The following is a 23,998-nucleotide window of genomic DNA, read 5'->3' as shown; positions in this document are numbered from 1 at the left end:
ACCTAAAAAAGCCCGAACTCATAGAAAAGAAAACAGACTGATGGTTTGCAGAAGTAGGGGAAGGGAGGTGGGGATAAAGGTGTTCAAAAGGTACAAAATTCCAATTCTGAGGCAAATAATTTCTGGGGATGTAATGTATACAGTACAGTGACTAAAATGAACAATACTATATTACAAATTTGACAGCTGATAAAAGAGGGTAAATCTTAAAAGCTCTCATGGCAAGAAAAACATCTGTAACTATGTGATGCTAACTAAACTTAACGGTGATAATCATTTTGCGGTTTAATCATAAGATCTTAAGACAGAAATCACTATATTGTACACTTTAAACTAAAACAAGGTTATATGTCAGTTACATCTCAATATTACTGAAAAAAAATTAAATACATATTTTGCTTTGTTTCAACAAGGAAGAAAAGAATAAAAAGATCTCGGCTCCACGGTGATCAAGTAACATAAGACCAGGAAACACTAATATTCCTTGTCAGGAAAGCTTAAATATTTGTTCTCCAAGCCCACCAACAATATCTAGAATACAAAATGTAGCTATCAGATATTGTTGCTCAGGAATTCCAGAAGAAGAACCAGGGAGGGAAGTTAGCACATATCTACTGTAAATGAAAATGACAGTTTCCCTGTAAAAATGATTCTGATCTAAGTTAAACATGGATACATTTCCTTTGCAACATACCAAGAGAGCAAATTGTACCTACCAACTGGTAAATTACTCAGTGATATCACACACTCCAGAAGGGTTAACACAACTAATACAGAAAAGCAGTTTGTCCCCCAGAGATTCATTTTTTCACCCTGATCCACTATAGAATCAACTGCGTTAATAATAATGCTTTGCAATTTTATATCACTTTTCCTGCTAAAAGCTCAAATGAGTTGATATGGCACATCACAAACTACACAGATGGTACCCCACAGTTTCCACAGCTCTGACTGAATAGCTCATTTGACTTACTAATAAATGTTCCTATTTCAAGATTAAAAACAAATATGAAAAACTAAGGAAAACGGTAGAAGACGGTGAATTTTCATATCCAATTCAGTGGCGTCTCTCTGAAAGGTAAACGTGAAATGAAATAAAGCACCCAGAGCGTAACGCAGTTCCTTCGGATGCTAGTGCGTTCCAGAAAAACCCAGAAAAAACCGAGCCACCAGACTACCTAAAATTGACCAGGGGGGGCTAAGCAGTGAAAGAGGTTATGCTACTTCCCATGTGAATGTGCAACAATCAGACCTAAATGAAAAACTCTCACTAAGGAGGAGACAGATCTAGAATCATCATCTCCTTCTGTTTTAGTCCCTTAACCTGTCATTACTCATTACACGTGGTCTGAAACTTGTGGGGGGAGAGGTACAGGGTGATGGATACTAAGGAGGGCCTGCGCTGTGAGGAGCCCTGGGTGTTATACACAACTAATGAATTGCTGGACACGACATCAAAAACTAATGATGCACTACACAGGGGCTAACTTAACATGATGTAAAAATTAATTAATTTAAAAAAGAAGACTGACTAGAAGTGAAGTAGTAGATAACAGTTTAAAGTATAACAGTGTTACTAAGATTTATAATTCATATTTGAATTGGGAGTCCTTTAAGTCAAATATTTTTAAATGATTACATTCTATATATAGATGTGGACTATAGTCATCCTAGAAATTTTCTTTAGGTTATTCAGAAGTGTTCTGTTCCTACTCTACTAATAAGAAAAGGCATTTATTCCTCTGACCTTCATAAACCAATATTCTAAATGTACTTCACTGGTAACTATAACCATCTCATCTCTCCCCGCGATTTCAGCTCATGTCATGATCTCAGAGTCGCGAGACAGAGCCCGGCATCGGGCGCACTCAGCAGCAAACCTGCTTCTTTCTCAATAGTCAAATGACTCCAACGTTGAGGTCCATTAGACATTTCTTTGAGAAATCTTCATATTATCTCCTGTAGAGAATACCATTGTCCACCAGAATGTCAAATAAGCATTCAACCTCCCAGGTTAAAGGCAAATTTTATGCACTTTTTCTGAAAGCTTTAAAATGATAAATGAAACATTCTACCACCTCCAAGCAGCCTCCCAATGGGCACCCGGGTGGCTTAGTAGGTTAAGCATCTGACTTTGGTTCAGGTCATAATCTCAGGATCCTGGGATAAAGCCCCATACTGGACTCCACGCTCAGCTCAGCTTCCCACCCCACCCCACCCCTGCCGCCATTCCCCCCCCCACACCGCAACTCGTGCTTGCTCTCCCAAATATATCTTTAAAAAAAATAATGTCTCTGGGATGCCTGGGTGGCTCAGTGGGTTAAGCCTCTGCCTTCAGCTCAGGTCATGATCTCAGGGTCCTGGAACTGAATCCCGCTTCGGGCTCTCTGCTCAGCGGGGAGCCTGCTTCCTCCTCTCTCTCTGCCTGCTTCTCTGCCTACTTGTGATCTCTGTGTGTAAAATGAATAAATAAAATCTTAAAAAATAAAAATTTAAATTTAAAAAAAAGTCTCCAATTTTTCCAAAACATAAAAAGCTTTAACTGTATTGATTTAAAACACTCTCCTCTCCATCTTTTGCACAAAATAGCACTATCAGTTTTGCCTTCAACTACCATGGAACAACATGGACATAAAAAGGATATGAATGTTGATAGGCCAAATAATACATCAAATAATATTTGTCCTCCTTCCCCACTCCCACTTGTTGAGAGCCACTGAATTAGACCTACTAGGTGCAAAAATGCTAATGTGACTATAGTAATAATCATTCTATAATCAGAGTGGTAGCACATTTACTTCAAACAGTTGATAATTACAAAATAGTTTATAATGTATCCTTATAGACTCTACATACAATATAGAGTACTGCATAACCCTTGCATTTCTGGAACACACATTAATTGATAAAGAAAGGTGATTTAAAAAAAACTTGACCACAAATAATCTTGAACACATAGGCGGTTCTAGTCTTCAGGATTAGCTTCCTAAACAGCTCCTTGAATCCCCCTCAATTTGCATTTAAAATGGTCTACTCTGAATTGCAATCACAAAAAACTAACGAAGACCTATTGAACATCAATTGTGTCTCAAACTCTGACCACTGAAGGAGATATAAAGTAATAATAATAAGAATGCACATTTAAGGAAACTGGGGCACAAGGTCATACCTGTCCAAGTAATGGAGTCAGACCCACATCCCAAGCAATGTGGCTCCCAAATGTTACTCCATACTGACTTCACAGAATTTAAAAAAAAAAAAAAACAAGAACCAAAACCAAAACTCAAAACCAAAAACTCCTGCATGTAAAGAACTCCAAGGTTTGTTGAAATGTAATATTAACATCCACCAACAGAACATTTAAGTTTTTTAAGATTTTATTTATTTATTTGACAGAGATCACAAGTAGGTTGTGGGGGGGGGGCAGGTAGGAGAGAAAAGCAGACTCCCTGCTAAGCAGAGGGCCAATGTGATATGATGTGGGGCTCCATCCCAGGACCCTGAGATCAAAGGCAGAGGCTTAATCCAATGAGCCACCCAGGTACCCCAAACATTCAAGTTTTTAGTAAATTCTCTAAGAAAGATTTTATAATCTTTCTGCCCTGAAGTGACATCATCTCATGAGTGACTAAGAAGAAAAACCAATGACAAGATCTTGAAAGATTTTACTTTCATTCTATCCTTAAAAGTGAAAAGCCTTTCCCATGGACGAGTCTGTGCTTGATGGTATGTAAAATGTCAATTACTTCAATGCATGGTTTTGTTCTGTTTTGTTTTTCATTGTATGGTTTTCTGATCTTTCTTTCTGAGAAACGTCTTACTATGGAATTGTGAGCTCCAATAGTACACAAAGATGCGCAACAGATGGTCTTGCAGGGGAATCTGCACATTGAGGGTCCCTAACCCTGTAGTTCATCTCAGGCTGCTGGGATTCTTAGTGGAAAGAAGAATCCCATAACCCTAACCCTGGCTGACGACCTCGACCAGAGGACTCTCAAGCCCGGCTCCCCACAGTATCTAAAGAGTCTCTAAAAAAGATGAGACACCCCCCCCCACCCCACCCCCCACACACTTTTCTAAATCTCGATGAGACATTGGAATTTCCGTTTAGACAAGCAAAGCAGACCATTTATGCATTCTAAAATTTGGACTAGAGACTCAGAATAAAAACTCTTATCATCCGTGCTCCCAGCACAAGAAAAAAGCATCTTTTGAACAAGAAGCTGCCTTACTCTATAAAACGATCTGCTGAAGCAGCACCCTTCTGGTGTTTTCAGGGGGGACTATGTTAATTACTACTCATATCATGAGTGGCCTTCAGGGCTAGAAATGTTCCTGCTAAAACAAACAGTCCAAAAATACATGCCATTATCATTTGAGAGCTCTACACAGTAAATACATGCATAGGAAAGAAAAATAATAAGCCACATTTTTCTGTACTGAAAAAAAAAAATTTCCGGGGCACCTGGGTGGCACAGTCGGTTAGGTGTCTGACTCCTGGTTCCTTTGGCTCAGGTTGTGATCTCATCGTTGTGAGGCTGAGCCCAGCATCAGGCTCTGGGCTCAGCTCATCTCATGCCTGAGATTCTCTTCCTCTGCCCCTCCACCCACCCCCCACCTTGTGCTCTAGCGTGCATGGCCTCTCTCTAAAATAAATAAATAAATCTTTAAAAGAACAATTTCAGAAAGATTCACTAATGCCCTATAATCTTCCTGTTAATAATCCCTGATAAACAGAGAATCTGTTACCAGAAAATTTCTTTAAAATCATCTAATTCATTCTGGCTTCATTAATAATAAAACCTATTTGATCCTCAAGCACTCTGTGAGGCAAACAGTCATTATCCCCATTTAACAAAAATGGAAATTGGACTCAAACATTAAATCCCTTGCTCAAGGCAACACATCCACCCATAGGCAATATATACTTAATCAGTACTAAATTTACTTTTAAATCACACAAATTTCCTACAGTTAAAAAAAAAAAAGTACATCTTTTTTATCAGAAAGTTCTTCTAAACATCTAACTAAAATCCCATTAGATATACTTTAAGAACACTGCCTTTTCTAGGACTAGAGAACAGTTGCTCATTACTTCTCATATGGAAACACTTTGGATATCCCAGAAATAATGAATCCTTCCTCTCTTCTCTTTTAAAGGGCAGTAACACTTGAAACTTTCCCCAACTTAGCCTGTTAACAGATGATGGTTCCCCAAGATGACCACAACCTCCCATCCCACATACTCTTCTTCTAATTCAACTTTCAACATTCCTGCCAAGGAGAGCTGGGAGCTATGGTCCCAAATAAATGCTCTGAATCTGGATCTGGAGAAGGCAAAGGTAGCCCTATGTGACTTATGAGTTAAGTCATAAAAGGTGATCGCTTCCTTGGAACTATGACATCTTGCACCCTGTTGTCATGCTGTGAGGAAGCCTGAGAGGCTAGGTAGAGAGGCCATACAAAGGTATTTGAGGGAACTCAGCTGAGGGCCTGGCGAACAGCCTACATCAAAAACACCAGACATGTTAAGCGGACAAGCCTTCACTTGATTCCACTGCCAAGCCCTGGCTTTGAGACTTCATCCTAGCTGAATGCCAGACATCACGGAGCAGAGAAGCTATGTCCATCAGGGCTTTTCCAACCCTGGCCCGCAACATTTGTGGCATAATGCCACCAAGCATGGAACACTGTACAGCAACAGTAAACAGAACTCCCTAATGCAGAACACAAGCAGGAATTAAAAAGGAGACAAGGGAGGAAAAGACTCCTTTCTAAACATTCAAAATAAATACCCCAAATGTTGTGCTCTAAATATCACTAGTTTTGTTTTGTTTTAATTTGACAGAGAGTACACAAGCAGGGGAGGGAGCAGAAGGAGAGGGGCAAGCAGACTCAGTGCAGAGCCAGATGCAGGGCTCAGTTCCGTGAATCCAAGATCATGACCCAAGCAGAAACCAAGAGTGGGAAGCTTTAACCGACTAAGCCACCCAGGCGCCCCAAGATCACTGGTTTTACAGATAAGAGTCTCTTAGATTCTCATGCAAATCTTATTAAAAGTGCATATGAAAAATAAAATAGAGGGGCGCCTAGGTAGCTCAGTCAGAAGTGCCTGCCTTTGGCTTAAGTCACAATCTCAGGGTCCTGGGATCAAGTCCCAAATCAGACACCCTGCACAGCAGGGAGTCTGCTTCTCCCTCTCTGTCTGCCCCTCCCCCAGCTCATGCATGCTCTATCAAATAAATAAAATCTTTAAAAATAAATAAAAAATAAAATAGAAACATACTATAATATTTTCTATCTTCATCCTATGTATCTGTCTCTCTTTAAAATGCCTTTTCTCTTCTCTGATGAAATCTCAATCAGCCCTTTAGGCACAAATCAAATACTCCAGTGGCTGTAAAGCCTTTCCTCTCCTCACAGAATGAACCATTTGCCCCCATAAAATATCTGACCAGCCCTCTAATATAATTTCCTATTCTAATGCATATGTTGTAATTACTTGCCCACATGACTCCTTTCTTCCCTGTGAGATCTGCAAGGATAGGGGACATTTCTTTTCTAAATTTTTGGGTTCCCACTGTCTAGTATATAGGAAGTGTTCATTAAATTTTTGCTGAATTAACAAATCTGGTTATCTGGTTTCTTTTGGTTTCTAAACCCAGAGCAGATACAATGCAGAAAACCAGAAAAGACAAAAGGCACTGTCATTAAAATACTACTACTACTACATACACACACACAAAATAACACCCAGTGAACAAAGACAGAAAAGGGCAAGTCCAGGAGTTACCTAGAATTCTGTTGCATGGAATCTACGGTTTACAGTTACATGGTGGAGAGACAAACAGATCTGTGCCTTAGAACAGAGCACGGGCCTGAGTGAATGTTGGTACATTTCAAATCAGTTTAGGAAATAGGAAAATATTTCACATTTGAAAAGTATTTTCTCCTAGGGGTGTCTGGCTGGCTCAGTCAGTGGAACAGAAGACTGATGACCTTGGTGTTGTTGAGTTTAAGTTCCACACTGGGTGTGAGCATTACTTTAAAAAAAAATCTTTAAAAGTATTTTCTCCTAAATGACAAGTGCTCAAAGGAATAAAGAAACGGAATCAGAAAAATTAGATACATAAACCTCTAATGTTCTGAGGGTTTTGTGTAGCCACTGTTTTACAATAATAGCACTTTCTATTAGTTCTGTGCCCCTCCTCCATCTGTCCATAATGTTGCTGCTTCAGTTACATTTCCTGAAGGACTTCCCTCCCTGCTGACCCACACTGCTACCTGCTACCTATCTGTCTGGAACGTAGCACAGAGCCACTCAGAAATGCAGCTACAATTTTTGTCCAGCCCCCTCTAATATACCAACATTTTTTTTTTAAACAGCAAAATATATATAAAATGACAGGAACAAAGAGACTACCTCTTAGTATGTCTGGAAGACATTTCAGGAAATTTTTGCAAAAAAAAAAAAATCAGAAAATGGGATTTCTGAATTACTTGTTTTAAATTCTATGCACTTTAAAATTGCCCAGATTTGGGGACACCTGGATGGCTCAGTCAGATATCTGACTCTTGGTTTCGGCTGGGGTCATGCTCTTAGGTGGTGAGATCAAGCTGGGCTTAGGGCTCTGTGCTCAGCCCAGAGTCTGCTTAAGAGGTTCTCATTCTCACTCTCCCTCCCCCTTGCCCCTCCCATAGCTTGTGCGCATGTGGACACACTCTCTGTAAAATCAGTCTGCCCAGATCTGTTAAATAAAAAGGCCTATGTACAATCCCATTTTCCTTCCATCCTTCATTTTGCTTATGTATCTCTTAAGTATATGATTTCCCAGTATAAATATTAATTCAATAATATTCTCATTATTCCTGAGCAGCATATTTTGTTTCATTTTATGATGCAGCAAGCGGGGGCGATGCTACCTCTAAGAAAGGTGTAGTGCAGTGCGACAGATGTCTGGGTGGCTCAGTCGGTTAAGCATCTGCCTTTGGCTGGGATCATGATCCCAGGGTCTTGGGATTGAGCCCCACACTGTGCTCCCTGCTCCACAGCAGCCTGCTTTTCCCTCTCCCTCTGCCTGCTCCTCCCTCTGCTTGTGCTCTGTCAAGTGCAACATTCATGGCCAACAGTCTAAGGATGTTCCACCTCCAAGAGTATTAACTTTAAGAGAAGAGAACCTTGGTTTCTGTTGTTTTTTTTTTCCTGGAGCCTGAAAGTTTCAAGTTGAGAGTTATTCTGGAGTTACTTAAATTCTTGTGTTATTTCTTGTTTTCTTTGAGTGCTAGTTTCTTCCCACTGAGACTTCCAGATCTACATTAAGAATAATTACTACTTCTCTACAGGCTTGGGTTGGTGAGATTAACCAGGTATCTCACTGGTATGATCTGCACACCTGTGAATGATTTTAACTTTTAGACTCTATTTCTCAAACTGAGAATGAATCCCAGATAACCACTGTGATTCGCAAGGGAAGACAGGAGGGCTATCCTCTTCCTTAACAAGGTTCTGAAGCAGAAAAGAGAATAGGACGTTAAATAGAAACTAAAGGTAGAAATCACAGGGGCAGGCAGGAAAAGTCAGAAGGGAGAACAAATAAAGACACTGCACCCCTCCCCCAAAAAAAGGAAAAAGGAAACAGAAACCTTCAAATTCCAAGTTATGGAATAGTCATGTATTGAAGAAACTCAAGTTGCCAAACTCCATAAACTCCCAGCAAATTTTTTTCTCTATGGTGTTACTCCAAGAAGTGTTTGAATAAAAGCTTTCTATTTAGCCAAGTGTGCTATAAAATTCAGTTTTCCACTCCCATCCCGTGCCTAAAAGAGAAATCTACTACCTCCCAGGAGGAAAACAACTCCTAGCGTTCTCTAACGGTAAAGGTTCTCAGAGGCTGCACCAGCTCTGTTTGCATCCCCCGAGCCAGACATGGATCTCCGTGTGAGGCACTCCTAGAACCCATGTCTAGGCCCAGACATGAGGCGCATCAGAGGGCATGCCCACAAAATGTCCTGAGATGCCACAATCTCAAGCAATAAAGCTCTCAAAGCTTATGCTACCCTTCAGCCCTCATCAAATTAATATATTTTATTACTTTTTTTTTTTTTTAAGTAATCTCTACACCCAACGTGGGTGTGGCTAGAACTTAAACCTTGAGATCAGGCTTCAGTAGCAGGCTCTGCCAGGCACCCCAACAATTTAATTTTCCTAACACTTTTGGAGAAACGGAGGTATTTTTATTGTTTATATATTTGTTTGTTTGTTTGTTTATGTAAGTGATTTCTCACCCAACATGGGGCTCAAACTCACAACCCCGAGATCAAGAGTAACACACTCCTCAGACTGAGCCAAAGAGCCAGCCAGGCGCCCCTAGAGAACCTGATATTTAACATAGAAAAGTCTGGCTGCACAGCAACGTGAATGCATTTAATGCACTTAAATACACATTTAAAAAAGAAGGTATAAACTGTGTAAGCATTTTGCCACAATTCAATTTTTTAATTAAAAAAATGTCTAAAAAACTTTTTTTAATTAAAAAAAAAAAACACTAAGAAATAGCCTAAAAAACAAAAAGCAAACAAACAAAAACTAGGGGCAAGGTTTCATATTAAAAGAGACTACAGAACCAAATGCAAAGAGGGAATCTGATTAGTTCCTGGTTTGAAACCCAAAACCCTAACAGTTTGGGGACAACTGGGAAAACTCATTAGACAGCTGATATTTGACATCAGTTTTCTTGGGTTTAACAGTCACATTCATATTATATGCAGTTCTATAAAATGATGCCTTTATTTTAAGGCAATGTGCTTTATGGATAAAGGGTCATCTGTAACTTACTTTCAAACAATTCCTCCAACGCACGCGCACACATACACGCGCACACACACACACAGACACATACATAACACACACACAGGAAGAGGGAGAAAGAAGCATACACAGCACTGAAATAGTTCTTATTTGGCCACTTGTTCTACCACATTATCGCAGCATCACAGGAGCGAAGGCAAAGAGATCTATACGACACTGCAGGCCCCAAAGTACCACCCAGCTTTTCCACCTGCGCTGTATACTGTTTCTACTACTTTAATTGACTGATAACAGAATGTAAAAAGGTGACGGACAGACAGACAGACAGACAGCTTTCTGAATTGCTCTGCAAATAAAATGATCCCACAAAATAGAAAATAATTGTTTAAGCAGAGATTTGGGAAGAAGGTTGCGAATATCTTTATAGGTGTTGTCACAAGTATATATTAATGTGCAGGCTGTGAGGGCTTTGCTCTTTGGGTAGTTGTAGAATTTCATTATTTACCTACTGAGACATCAGCCCTTCAAGTGATGCTTCCATTCTCTTTTTTATCACTTCTTCAACGGAAGTATTTAAGTGCCAACCCTGGTATACTTTTCTTTGTGTTTGGTTTTGTTTTATTACCTTTCCAGAACTACTGAATTTCCCCCAAGGTTTTCTTTACCTTTTTTCTCCTCTTTCCACTATAAACTGAGATTATTAATCCCTCTTCTCACCATAGTGTCAAAATATTCTGCAGGGGAAAAGATAGTAAGTCTCAGTGTGAAAAATGTTCAGTTTTACGGAAGCAAGAAAGCCCAAAATGTAAGTCTTTATTGTTTCTGTTTTGAAGGTAAGTGGACTTCTGTATTTTTTTGTAAAATCTGTATCCAATGTAATAAGCATCTTTACTAATAACCTCCGAATACTGTTGGACTCTATGTATACTCTTCTTGTTTTGATCATATACTTTGCTATTAACTAAGATCAGTAATATAAACTCCCAATAAATTGAGTTTTATAGGGGTGCCTGGGTGGCTCAGTGGATTAAGCTGCTGCCTTCGGCTCAGGTCATGATCTCAGGTTCCTGGGATAGAGCCCCGCATCTGCCTCAGCATCCCTGCTGAGCAGAGAGCCTGCTTCCCCCTCTCTCTCTGCCTGACTCTCTGCCTACTTGTGATCTCTCTCTCTCTACCAAATAAATAAATAAAATCTTTAAAAAAAAATTGAGTTTTATATCAAAGGGTTGCTTCCTAAATTTTAGAATAACTCATTAGTTTTCTTGAGGCAAATCAAAGAGCATGAACTCATATGGTCAAAGGCCAGGAAGAACAGACTAACGGGTACAAAGGCTCGAGTAAGAGTAGAAGTGGGGAAAAAAAATGGGTTTGTGATAGACCTATCTAGTAAGTGTTTGGGAATGTTATTCTGTGATGAGTGGGGACTTGTATTATTATAAAAGGGATATTTGGGGAAGATCAGTCTATTAATGACTTACAGTGCCAAAGAAGAATTTGTTAAATCAGTCGAAATACAGTTTAAAAATGAAAGCCTTTTTTTTTTTTTTAATGAAAGCCTTTAAGCTGCCTGTAGTACTATTTTGAAGGAGGGGGACAAAGAATGAATGAATAAATAAAAAACATACACATATGTACTCTACCCTTACTTAATCACTTATGTATTTTATCTTATTTATTTTTTTAGAAGATTTTATTTATTTATTTGACAGAGAAAGACACAGCGAGAGAAGGAACACAAGCAAGGGGAGTGGGAGAGGGAGAAGCAGGCTTCCCACCTAGCAGCAAGCCCAATGCAGGGCTCCATCCCAGGACTCCAGGATCATGACCTGAGTCAAAGACCCACACTTAACTGACTGAGCCACCCACACGCCCCCTTACTACTCAATTTTTAGCAAACCCATAAGAAAACACGTACAATTTCCTTTCATTCAGATAAGCCAATGCATACTGTCATTTTAAGCATCTTTACTGAACAAAAAAGACCGGCAAATTTTAATGCTTGATTATTCAAAGCATTTTAGTTTAGTTTTTCCTCCTTGATATTAAACTCCAAAGAATTTATATTAAAAAATTCTAATCTGATGGGGCACCTGGGTGGCTCAGTCGGTTAAGCATCTGCCTTCAACTCAGGTCATGATCCCAGGGTCCTGGGATCAAGTCCCTGCTCAACGGGGAATCTGCTTCTTCCTCTCCCTCTGCCTGCAGCTCTGCCTACTTGTGCTCTCTCTGTCAAATAAAATTAAAAAAAAAAAAAAATTTTCTAATTTGTTTCACTGCTATTAGGAACTAATCCACGATTTAGATAAATATACAAAAGTTTTTATACAAAAACTTTTTATACAAAAAAAGTTTGTATAAAAAGCCTATTCCACTTGAAATAACAAGTACTGTAAGTTAACTACTCAGTATGATCAAGTTGATAAACTAGTAGCAGGTCCTTAAAGCCACAAGGGCATGTATCTGCTAGCCTGGATTTATTCTCTATAAACCTTCACTAATTTATAGATTTCAGTCAGGCTACTCTATTGCATTGCTATTTTCCATCTGCATGGTGCTAACCTTTTTAGCCTTGATTCAACATAGCAACTCCTCTCTAGGTCTCTCCAGTTTCTTTCTGAATGCGTTTCCTTCCTCCTCTCACCCCCCATATACACTTGATCTCTTTCTCCAAGATTGTCAACAACTCTGAACAACTGAGGCAGGTTCAGAAAATCTACAAGGAGCCTGTGGTAGGCACCTGAATCTCAATGGGAAATTTCTCAAGAAGGGAATGGAAAAGGGCACCCATAGCCAGAAAAACTCGATCCCTTTGGTGGGGAAGATGCTGGCTTCCCTCACTCCTCTAAGGCCAAGCCAGGTAAAGGCAAGGTGTTCAGTCTGAAAATCACAAGTCCCTGAAGGTCTTCCCTTGCCTTACCCTGTCTTTATCTGCTCTCACCTCACAGGGGTAGAAGGGCTGTGGGGGGCTCAGTGGTACCTGAAGGGAACAGGCCATCAGCACTGCCCAAATTATGGATCCAGATCAGAAGACATTATAATGTCAGAGCCAGACAACTCTTGGTGGGAAACCCAAATGCAAACAATTCTGCAGGTGAGCATCTGGGACCTCAAGTCCCTGGGACTCACCCCATACTCTATCTACCACAGGCTCTTCCTTCCCTCCCCACTACAGGGTCAGCTGCTGCTCCCAGTGATAGTGGGAAGGGGAGGGGGACTCTACTAGTGAGACTTCTGACCTCCACAGGAGGCCCAGCTCACTGGCCTTACCACAGGGAAGCAAGGCCAGGCCAGAGGTATCCGGACCCAGGTCCTTCCTGCCCAAGGCTTTGCTCGAAAATCTGGGGTTCCCTTTATCTCCTCTCTTTTCTCCTTAATGCCTTTTCTCAAAGTGAAAATATTTACTACTACAATGAGATCACCAATGATTACAAGAACACTGTTATGTGAGCATCCTTTAACCAGAAAAGGGTAATGCTCCAATTTTATTTTCTAATGTCCTTCAACGTCTAGGCATAATGTTGACTTTTGTCACTATCAAATGTCACTGTGAATATGTTCAGTTCACAATGAATATCACATCATTTTTTGGCGTAACTGCTTAAAATCTTTCACTTATTAAAATCCTTAATTAACTACACACCTCCTGCTTAAAATAAAAAGTAGCACAGCAAAAATCAAAGAGCTTTACATGACTTCCACTTCCTTCACTAGATTCCACTATTTATACTTACCATGTGTTTATTTAGAAAAGATTCTAGTGGTACTATAATATATTAAAATAACATTTTTAATGGAATAAATTTTTTACATCACACTTTTACAGGAGTCTTGAGGAATCAAGATATTACTACTTAAAACAGCAACAAGAACACTACATATAAACCTCAAAACAGAATTCCAGAAATTGAAAATACAATACACTATCAGAAACTCCAAAGAGGCAGGTATGCCTAAGGCTTTAGGTATCTCGTTACAATTTCCATCCATCTTAAATTGTCTATTTCCAACTTATATCATTTGGACCACTTGAATCTAGTGAACAGTTTCAAGACATCTAACACTACAAAGTTTGTAACAATATCCTTAAATAGGCAAGAAATAAAATACATAAAAACTAGGGACTGTAATACTCAGTCCTATTAGACAACAGAAGCTCAACCCCCCAGTCTGCTGGACCACAATGTTGTCCAGCAACCAACTAACTTCTAACAACAAATCAGCCAATTACTGCACTGCGCCTGTTAAGTGATCTGTTTTCAAACCTAATGGCTTACTTAACAAATAGCTAGCTTCTTCCCTAAGTGCTGTTAGCAAAGCCAGTGTGTTTGGTAAAGAAGGAAACCATAGATCACGATCATACATGAAATACCTAATGATAGTAACAGACTTCCTCCAGAATCTTGACTGTGTTCCCTTCACTACCAGCCATCTTCCATCCTTTAGGAAAAAAAAAAAATTGAGAAAGCCAAGGAAGAAGGAGAAAAGTAGGCAGAGGAGAAGAGTCTACAAGGATTTATACCCAAAGTGAAGCAATCCAAAGCCGTGCCACTATTTACCAGCCCATCCTCACTTCAAAGGACTGCGCACCACAGAAGCTGAGTCTGGGTGCACAGCACACCCAATGGGATCCCCACCAAAGGCTGCAGGCACAAGGTGACCGGGACAGGACAGCACAATCCCCTCAAACACCCACGAGCCCCTACTGCCAGTCTCCGTAACTATGAAAACCACCTTCTGTAATTTCAGGAAACGCTATCAATGTTCACAGAAATTCGTACTCTGGACGTTCCGATTTTTAGCAAGAGATTTCCATATTCCTTATTAAGGAATCTAAAATTATATGTGAAAGAATTCACCAATGTTCCAACAATAACAAGAGGTGATTACCTGATAAACACACTTATGAATAATTCTAGTTTTAAAATACATACAGGCACATTAAAAAAACGTATTTTTAATTTGTCTTAAGTAATCTCTATACCCAACATGGGTCTCCAACTCATGACCCCAAGATCGAGTCACATGCTCTAGCGACTGAGCCAGCCAGATGCCCCTGAAAGTTTGTTATCCATGTAGCAATCTAAATTTCCCCTTTAGTTTGACTCTAGAAATGACTCAAGTACCAACCTAAATTCCTCTAAGATATGCAACTCCATTTTTTAATTTACATTTTGACAATAACTGAAAGCTTTTCACCAGTAAGCACATTAACAATAGAATTAGAAATTCTAAGATAAGTTAATATTAAATATTCTCACAAATGCAACTGTACCACCAAAGGCAAGGGAAGTCACTTCATGTCTGATTAATAAGCTGATTTCATAAGCAGAAATAATCTGCTAGAAAAGACAATCATCATTTAGACGGCGACTTCAACGGGCAGAGGTCAGTAGGCAACAACAGGAACTTCCAGAACTCACTCACACTCCGTAAGCTGAGCCTTGGAATATGTGGGATCACATTTCACATGGACACACTAAATGAATAACAGAGAATACCAGGCATTATATTTTCACCTATGACAACAGGTCTTCAGTCCCCGGGGGCTGGAAGCAGTGTGTGCCGCTCCCCACACGTGCACAGGTGAAAGAGTTCCCTGAAAGCTCTCCTCACTCCTTGCAAACAATTGAGCGGCAGAAAAATTCCACAAATAGCAGAGCACAAGTCAGATGACTGCATACATTATCAGCCTTCTTTTAAGACTCCAGTATCTCAACACCAAGTCATCCACACCACAGAGATTGCACAAAATCTGTAAAACATGCATCACACAATCACCACCTAACAGTTAAACATACTAGAATTAAATATATTGTAAAGAAAATAGAAGCCAAATACCTGTATCAGTGTTTTGTCCTTTCTAAAACCTATACTGCACAGAGTGCTCTCGCTCTATTTTCTTCCTAGTCCCCACACCCAAGTTTTCTTGAGCTTATTTTCCTAGCTTTTTTTATGGTGAGAAATAGGCAACCTGGATGGACTTTCTCAAAATATACTCCTACCCCCTTCCACTTCCCTAGGAGAGAATTACTCATCTGTGTCACCTCGACAAAGTACTCCAAAAGACACCACCACATTATGCTGAAAGAAGTGTAGCCCACCAGCTAACAGAACACCCATTAAGGGGACAGAGCTGAGGGGCAGTTGTTTGCTTGGGTTCAAATTCTTCTCCAGTCGTCTGGCTGTGTGACCCTTGGCAAGATACTTGACAGTTCTGTGCCTCCACTTCATGAACCAGGTAATAGGAATGCTAATAAGCACACCCACCTCACTGTGTTACAGCGAGAAACATGCACATTATACAGTAAGGGCACCTGAACCCTGCACTGGTTTTTAGTAAACAGTCAATAAATGTTACCTGTTTTTACTCCATCTATTACAGTTCTTATTTTTTGAAAATTAAAAAACAAGAATCCTGCAATTTAAGAATCGTAAAACACTGGGCTGGTGACTAAAAAGCCAGAAACTGTCTGTAGATCTTAAGTGACACCTGGCCAGGTACAGGCCTGCCTGGATGCAAGGCTTTGCTGGACACCTGCTGGCATGATCTGCAGGACTGGAACCACTCAAATCTATCCATCCCTTTCATGGACTAAACGCCTCCACTGACCGCCTTATAAAAAGGCCTGCAAACGTGTTCTTTATCAGATTCCTAAAAGGAAGACATTCTGGGACTCACCATTCCCTCTCATCCTTATGATTTGTTTCCTTTCCCTTGCTGGTCAAGGGTAATCCGCCCCCCACCCCCCACCCCCCACCCCCGGGGAAGTTTTGCTCATAGGCACAAGGACTTAATCTCCCTTAAGCTTCATCTTCTGAAAAATGAGGTAACCTCTATTTTACAGGGCTGTGGCAAAAAAAGAAAGAATGAAACACACCTCAAAAAGCCCCTAACAGGTTGTCAGCTCTCAGGGAGAGCTGCTATTATCATTTACACTGCATTGTCGTTACTCTCTCACTACAGACATTTCTGTCAAGAGCAAGAATGAGTTAAATCTAGAAAACTCATAATCATAGAAGAACACCTGTGTAGGGCTGCACATGGGAGTTTTCCATCCTTTAGAAACTGAGGGTGTGAAGGCCCAGAATATGTAGTTTTAGAGCAACAAGGCACACTCTCTCTGCAGAACTGGGAGGTCCCTGACTAGCTGCCCTAATACCTTCCACCAACTAAAGACTGCCATGCTGACCACACACGACATGACTCCAGACAGTATAAAACAACACTAATTATAATATTATACCTCCATAAAGGAAAATTATTTGATTGTAAGCTACTCAGCTAAGGAGACATTTAACAACATACTATAAACAATCCTATTTTGGGGGGGGGGAAGGTCAAACCCAAATCAAACTTTTTTGATAATATATAATTAAAATTACACACACCAAAAAAACAGATCATTAGTATCCAAGCAAATTGAAAATTAAGGTGAACATGTACCTTTCCAACTTCTCTGTGCTCCCCACTGTGAAAAAAATCACCCACTCTGTGTTCCCTCTTAAGTCACAGGATTCGTAATAGATGGTTTCAGCTATCAATGTAAACCGTCAAATGCTGGGATACTCAAATACTCATCAAATAAATAATGAACAAATGAATGAAACAATGGTTAAATGAGGCAAGAATGCAAAGACAAGATCTAAAAGGCCCAATGCGGGATTTAAGTTACTCATCGGGAACCCTTAACAGTTCATAATTAGCTGCCTATGAGGCATAAATTCTACCAGATTTAACCTGCCAGGTATTTATCAACTGATACGTAAAATTAAAAATTGTTTTTTCTTTCAGAACCTTTAACAAGTTGCCAATAACTTCTACCTATAAGCAGTTCTCCTCTCTCTCTTAAAGTTAAGATTCTACATCTTAACCCTCAAAAGCAGCTAAATAAAACAGCCTCATAGATTCCCTGCTTACTTAATTCTCCTCTAGAAATTTCCAACTAGTGAACCAACTGAAAATTGTCCTGGAATCAATTTTTCCACAATTGCATTATGTCATCATAGCCACTAGAAGCCAGAAATGTGGTTACTGATGAACATTTCATAGGGCAGACATAAAATCTTTGCCCTAAAAGCCAAGAGCATTGTGATCTACTTACGGACCACCTAGCCCTTTCATTTCAATTACCATCAAATACAAGTTTATCTTTAAGATTTCCAGTCCTTTTCATAACCAGTTTTGCCTCAGTTTTACAACATCTAGAAAAACTAAACCAGCTTCTAAAATATTCACAGAAGTCACAATCTCACCTCTATTTATAAATTAGTACCTAGAATCCATAAAGTACCCAGAATCCATAAAGTTTCTTTATGCTGTCTGAATTGAGGGTCTATGACCTAAAACTGTATTTTATAGCTTTTCCAGACATTACTTTTAATAGACTCTAAGGAGTAACATGACATAATATTCCTTCTACAGTTTGCAATTCATAAACCCTTCTACAACTCTTTAAACAAAAAAGGAAACAAACACATAAACGCTGAGAATTTTTTGTTGTTGTTTAGAAAGCAAGTCATAGAGTTAAAATGAGCTCCAGGTATGAAAGTATAAGAAACTGAAGGTTTTGTTCTCTTTTCCTTTGCCTTTCATCACTGGTATGTAAATAGAGTATGATTATTTCATTAGGGGAAAAGATTCTAATTTCCACCAATTTTAAGATTTACTGCAGTAAAAGACCAATACCTTAAAAGCAATAATTTATTTGCTTTCTCCCTCCTATTCTCCTAAAATTGAGAGCATGTAATAACAAAAATCCCAAACAAAACTATAAACACAGAATATTGAAAAGCCAGTAATTTCTTAAACAGCAGTTGTCATAAAAATAGCTAAGCATTAATTAGGCTTTTAAATATAATTTCAACCATGACATAATAGTGATCAAAACATCAAATAAGAACACACTGTGCAGGGGCGCCTGGGTGGCTCAGTGGGTTGAGGCCTCTGCCTTCGGCTCGGGTCATGATCCCAGGGTCCTAGGATCGAGCCCTGCATCGGGCTCTCTGCTCGGTGGGCAGCCTGCTTCCTCTTCTCTCTCTGCCTGCCTCTCTGCCTACTTGTGATCTCTGTCAAATAAATAAATAAAATCTCTAAAAAAAAAAAAAAAAAAAGAACACACTGTGCATTTCAGAAAACTGAACTTCTAGAAAAATTGTTTAAAGAGACTTCTTTTTTGCTACCTAATATCCTACAATTGCGTAAAAGAATCACTTTAAAACCAATGCAACAGGGGCACCTGGGTGGCTCAGTGGGTTAAAGCCTCTGCCTTTGGCTCAGGTCATGATCCCAAGGTCCTGGGATCGAGCCCCACATCAGGCTCTCTGCTCAGCGGGGAGCCTGCTTCTCCCTCTCTCTCTCTGCCTGCCTCTCTGCCTACTTGTGATCTCTGTCTGTCAAATAAATAAATAAAATCTTGAAAAACAAAACAATACAACACAAACATTTTTTTCTAAGAAATTCAGCTGTCAACTTAAGGGTCACATTTAAACCTGATGTGATTTGAAACAGCTAAGGTACTGAATCCTTAAATATAGGATGTATAATGAAAGCACTGCCCACAGGTCCTCAATTGTGAGGCTTAGAAAGCTTTAATAAGATACAGCTATAGATAAAGCCAACCAAGGAGCATTACCCCTTTATGCACTCATACCACAGCCCAAGTCCCCTTACATTTTACATTTCCAGTGAAATGTTCCTCTAATGGTGAATGAAAGTCATATAAATTATATTTAGCCAATAAAAGGTTAAAATCAGAGCCAAACTATCTAAAAAAAACATTAAATTCATAATTGGTGAGCATTTTTCTACCCTGTTTCTGTAACCTGACATCTAAAAATCAAAGAACTCCTCTATTAAGACTGAAATCCCCAGGAGGAAGAAGGCTCAGATCTAGACTGAGAGCACACAATGGAATCACAGCTGACGATGCACATCTTTTTCTAGATGTCTCCATATGCTTGAGAGGGTTTTTGTTTTGTTTTGTTTTGGTTTTTTTCCCTCTATCCAGGCTTTAGAGGACTTGCTACTCTCTGCCACCAAGAATCTGAGAACATTTTCAAGGACTATTGTAGAAAATAAAGTAAAATAATGTGTTGCTCTTATACATACAAAGAAGAGAGAAGGGCACATGTCAGGGTGACCATCAGTAACTAAATTAACTAATGATGGGGGATTTTCAATGTTGTCAAATTTTGAATGTTGTTTATGATATTCCCCACTTCTGGCAGCTAAATGTTTTATCCCCACAGTTTTTGTTATTTTATCACTAAAATAACACCCAAAGGGCTACAGCAAAATGCAATTAATTTTTGTCTATGTAAACACTCAAAATTATACTGAATTAAGAATTCACATTAGAAATTTGAGAATGGTGTATTGCAACAGAACACATAGAGTGTGGTAAATACTGTTTCCTAAAACTACGGTTCCTCAATTCCTTCTTATAGTAACCAAATATTAATAAAATCTTGAGAAAGCAGTAGATATGATAAATACCACGCACGTAAGATTACCCCCACACATACCAAAAAAAAAAAGCCTCTCAAGATCAGTTCAAGGGATACTTAACACGAAATGAATGAATTCATTCTGTTTAACATGATTCATTCTTTGAACTCCCAAAGATTTTACAAATTCCAGTTGGGAAAAGGATCCTTGCTGCTGTCAGTGTGCACTAAACCTCACCAACAAAGAACAGAAGCACACATACACACACATAAAAACGCACTGTAGCAGCTGCTGCCTTTTTTAAAAGACAGCTTATTCCTAAAGAGCAACCTGTGCTCTTTATTGAGAACCAAAGACCTATCCTCCCTATTCTTAAAAGTCAGGAGTTAATAAAGTCACTGGACTGAACCCAACAACCAGCATAAAACAACCAAAAATGTCTCCTAACCCTGCAGAAACCAGAAAAGCACACACACACTGTACAATTCAGCAGTGTGTTTAAGAACAAAACTAATTTATTTTTTTAAGAATCTTTTGTGTGGGAGGAATCCAGCAAACTACACTTTAGACTTTTTTCTGTAGACAAATATGCTTTGACTAGCTTTGCTTCTTAAATACCAACGCTTTATGTTTCAAACACTGATGCTTTGGTTCCTAACTTCACTTTGTTTACTCAGGAAAAAGAAAAAACAAAACAAACAAAACGCATACCATAAATGACAACTTTTTTTTTAAATGTCATCCCAAATGCCTAACTTCCAAGCGCACTTTGGGAGCTGGCGGTCTAACTAAACAAGGAACCAGTGAAGCCATGACAAACAATGATGCTTTACACTCCCAATAATCAATTGACGTAAGGCTATCCAGATGCCTTCATTTTCAGAGTACCCTTGCAAATTTCTCTGTTCCCACCCTGGAGGAGCTAAGTGAAACTGAGGTAGGGGTAAACTGCTAACTCCGATGATCCTCTGGACGTAAACCCGCCGCTGAGGTCCAGAACACGATCACTACAATATATATGCCATTTTAGAAACGGGCCTCGGAGAGTTACTGCCACATACTAAGTGGCTTTAGACTTCGTCGTGTCTAAGACGACGTCTCTAGCGGTACCAAGAAAAATACTGTATCTCGCGTAAACTACGTGCCCCCCCGGGTCAGAGACCCTATAAGTGACACTACCGCACAGACCAAGGAACGGGTGACTAGGGATGGACAAGACTGGCTAGCTCAGCGTCTCCATGACTCCCCCGCCCCGCGTGCAACTCTTCTCTAACTGGTCGGGAAGCAACCCCGCCCCCTTCCTTCCTCCGGTCCCTACGATTGGTTTACCGACACCCGGCAGGTCAGCTCCCCGCCTTCGATTGGCTCACTGCCCCATCAGTTACACGCAGCGAGATTCGGGTCGGTGGGAGGGGAAGGCGTTGGAGGAGGTGGAGTGGGAGTGGGATTAGAGGACGAGGTGGCAGAGGAGGTGTTCAGGTTTGGTCCCGGGTTTGGGAAAGTTTCCCCTACCAGTGACAGATCCAGAAGGCGTAAGGCCCGGTCCAGCTCTGGGCCGGTGCAAGGGGCTCGGGTCCCCGATTCCCGCCCCTCGGTCCCGCAGGCCCCGGAAACCACCAGAGGGAGGGGGAAAAGGGAGGAACCATCTAACCAGGGACCGACCCACCCCCGATCTCGGAAGAGGCGCCTCCGGGACTCCCCGGAGGGGCGAGGGGCGGGGGACGGGGAGGTCCAGCACGCCGCGACGACCCCGGCCCCCTCTCTCAGCAGCCCCCAGAGGCCCGAGGGAGAAGTGTCCCCGGGCCCGGGGCGTGACCGTCGCGAGTCAGCCGGGAGGGCCCCTCCCGCTTCCCGCCTGGGGCCCTGAGGGCCTGTCCCTTCAGGGGCGGGGAGAAGGGGGAGAGAAAAGGGGGCGCTGGCGAGCCAACCCGGAACCTCCCGGACCGCCTCCCGCCCCCAGCCCCGGCCCCAGCGCGCCTCCTGCACACATGCCCGCACCCAGAAAGTTAAGTCAGGGGCGAGCCCAGCTCGGCGCCGCCGCGGTCCGGCCCCCCGGCTCCCCGCCCCCACCGCCGCCTGGCCTGCTCAGCCGGAGCGCGCCGCCCGCCCCGCCCGCCGCAGCTCTTTCCCGTCCGCCCGCGTCGCGCGGCGCCCCTCGCCCCCCGCCCCCAGAGCTGACACGGGCCCGGCCCGGCTGCCGGGCCGCCGATCCCCTCCTCCCGGCGTCTCAGCCCGCCCGCCGCCCTGACATCGCGCTTCACCTTCACACACCCCCGAGCACTTCCCGAGTCCTGCCTCCCCTCGCCCGACTCCCACCCTCCGCTGCAGTCGCTCCGCGTTTCCATTAAAGAATGCACCTTCTTAGGATTCACCTTCCCGTCTCAGCCTCTCTGCCCCCGAGGGGACAGGAGCCTCGCTGCTCGCCGACCCCGCACCGGGCGGGCTGGCGGGCGCCTTGCTCCTCAGGCGGGGGCCGCGCCCGCGCCCCCGGCCTCCCCGCCGCGCCTCGGCTCTCACCTCTCGCCGGCGCCGCGGGCTGCAGCCTCCGCCCGCCTCGCGCTCCGGGACTCGTCTCCAGAGCTCTCGCAAAGCGCTGGAGCGCCTCCTTTCTCTCCCAGGGACTCCGCGTCTCCCCGCCGCTTCCCGCCCTCCCCCCCCCCCAAGCCCCAACTCCCCAGCTTCGCGGCGCCTCCGGGATGCAACTCCCGTTTTCCGCGCACTCCGGCAGCGCTCCCCGCACACAAAAACAGCCCTCTCCGCGGCGCACGGCTCTGCCGGGCTCGGCGCAGGAAGGGCAGTCGCGGCCGGGGGTGGGGACGCGGCGCCCCCCGCCCGCCGCCCGCCTCCCGCCCGCCCTCGCGGCCCCCAGGGAAGGCGCGGTTACCGGCTCGGGTCGGTCACGCCGTCAGGTGCCGGCTGCCGTCGGCGCTGACCTTCGCCGCCGAAGCTGTGGCTGAGGCTGCGGCCGCCATGTTCCCGTGTTAATAACTGCTGCCTGGTTGTTTATTTCAATGGAGATCCTCCCCCAACTCCCTCCTCCTCCTCCTCCTCCGCGTCTCCGCACTTGCGGAGAGAGACACAGACCGCGCGAGCTCGCGAGCAGGGGAGGGGGCTCGGGAGCCAGGCCGTCCCTCCCTCCGCCTCCCTGGCCGTGGCCGCCGCCAAGTCCTGTCACTGGGGAAAGGACGGGGCGGAAACTTGCCTCCCGCGCCCCCGGGGAGGGGGCAAAGGTGGACGGAGGGTTCTCCGGGGAGCAGACCCTGGCCGCGGGGTCCGCAGCATCTCCGTCGGCAGCGTCCTCTGAGAAGGCGACCCGGGGAGAGGTGAAGAGTGAGGGGGGAGAAGGGAAAGGGGACAAAATGGGTGACTGTGGCAAAGGGAGGGTGACCTATGGGTGACTGCAAGTGAAGGGAGAGTAAACAGATGACTCCATGGGAGGGCAAAGGGCAGTGCCAAAAAAGAAAGCGAGAGGATGGGACTGGCCGGGGCTGCAGAGTGAAGGCAGTGGGTTCCTGGGGCTGCAGACGGCGGGGAAGATGCCCCGGACGAAGATCCGTGAAAGCCAAGTGCCAGGTTCGCCCGGGGAAGAGCCTCCCGTCGGCGCTCGGACCCGGCCCCTCCGCCAGCAGCCTGCACCCCTAGGGCGCACCTCACACACCCCGCGTCTCCTGCTGCGTTCTAGAGGTACCCCTCGTCCATCAGGTCTCCTTCCGCTCGTACGAGGATAGGCTTCTCCTGTTTCA

General features: G+C 42.8%; 1 protein-coding gene across 4 annotated transcripts in view; it reads right to left on the bottom strand.

Annotated features, from left to right (window-relative positions):
* Positions 1-23,429, bottom strand: part of NCOA2 (nuclear receptor coactivator 2) — a 292,692-nt gene extending 269,263 nt beyond the window's left edge. For 3 of the 4 annotated variants that reach the window (XM_032869220.1, XM_032869226.1, XM_032869227.1), the window contains exon 1: positions 23,140-23,429. The gene's annotated coding sequence lies outside the window, so the exon portion shown is untranslated. Of the gene's footprint in view, positions 1-22,772; positions 22,878-23,139 lie in introns of those variants that run through there. The other variant, XM_032869221.1, reaches the window with a different exon arrangement.
* Positions 23,430-23,998: the final 569 nt, after the last annotated feature.

The sequence above is a fragment of the Lontra canadensis genome, unplaced genomic scaffold (genome assembly GCF_010015895.1).
Source record: "Lontra canadensis isolate GAN:19392208 unplaced genomic scaffold, GSC_riverotter_1.0 scaffold37, whole genome shotgun sequence".
In the NCBI taxonomy this organism is placed as follows: Eukaryota; Metazoa; Chordata; class Mammalia; order Carnivora; family Mustelidae; genus Lontra; species Lontra canadensis.
The sequence above is the reverse complement of the archived record's forward strand: the minus strand, read 5'-3'. Positions and strand labels throughout refer to the sequence as shown.